Here is a 679-nt window from a genome sequence, read left to right on the forward strand (position 1 = left end):
AATCTCTATCCCATCCACACACTACTCCTTTCCCCTGCCGAGTGAGTCACGCCTACCCCGAAAGGGAAATGGCTTAATGGTGTAATAATAAAAAATAATAAACTTATTTATGAGCCGAGAAAGGTTCTTATTGAGGCAGGTTTACATAAGACAAGTAAACATCGTCTTGCCAATACAAGGTTCGACTTAAGATAAGTAAACACCGTTTTACCTGCCGCGACCATAAAAGTGAGACGAAAGCTTATGTCTCGACTTAGTACTGAGATGCGGCCAGACATCGATGTCTTGGAGACGAACTCGAGACAAAACCAAGTCGAACTCAAGTCGAAGCATTTTTACTCGGGTGGGCCCTAAATGAAGATTTTACTTAATTTTATGGAACAAATATTACTTCTTAGGACAAAAAAATAATGTTCGTTCCGATTAAATAATTTCTTGACATATTAAAAGGTTAAGTAAATAAACGCCTTTTGCTAACCTACATGTTAACCTATTCTCTACGTTTCTTAGTTCATCGCCACTGGCCATTTAATTAAATTTTTTTACCGATGTGCAATACTTGTATAAAAAAAACTAATTTGTTTTCCACAACAAGCACTGTCTAAACTTACTTAAAAATATTTTAGGATTGTATTTTTATGCAGAAAATACTTATTTGTGGTGTTTAAACCTCAAAACT

Source organism: Belonocnema kinseyi, chromosome 7, assembly GCF_010883055.1.
Source record: "Belonocnema kinseyi isolate 2016_QV_RU_SX_M_011 chromosome 7, B_treatae_v1, whole genome shotgun sequence".
NCBI classification, from domain to species: domain Eukaryota; kingdom Metazoa; phylum Arthropoda; class Insecta; order Hymenoptera; family Cynipidae; genus Belonocnema; species Belonocnema kinseyi.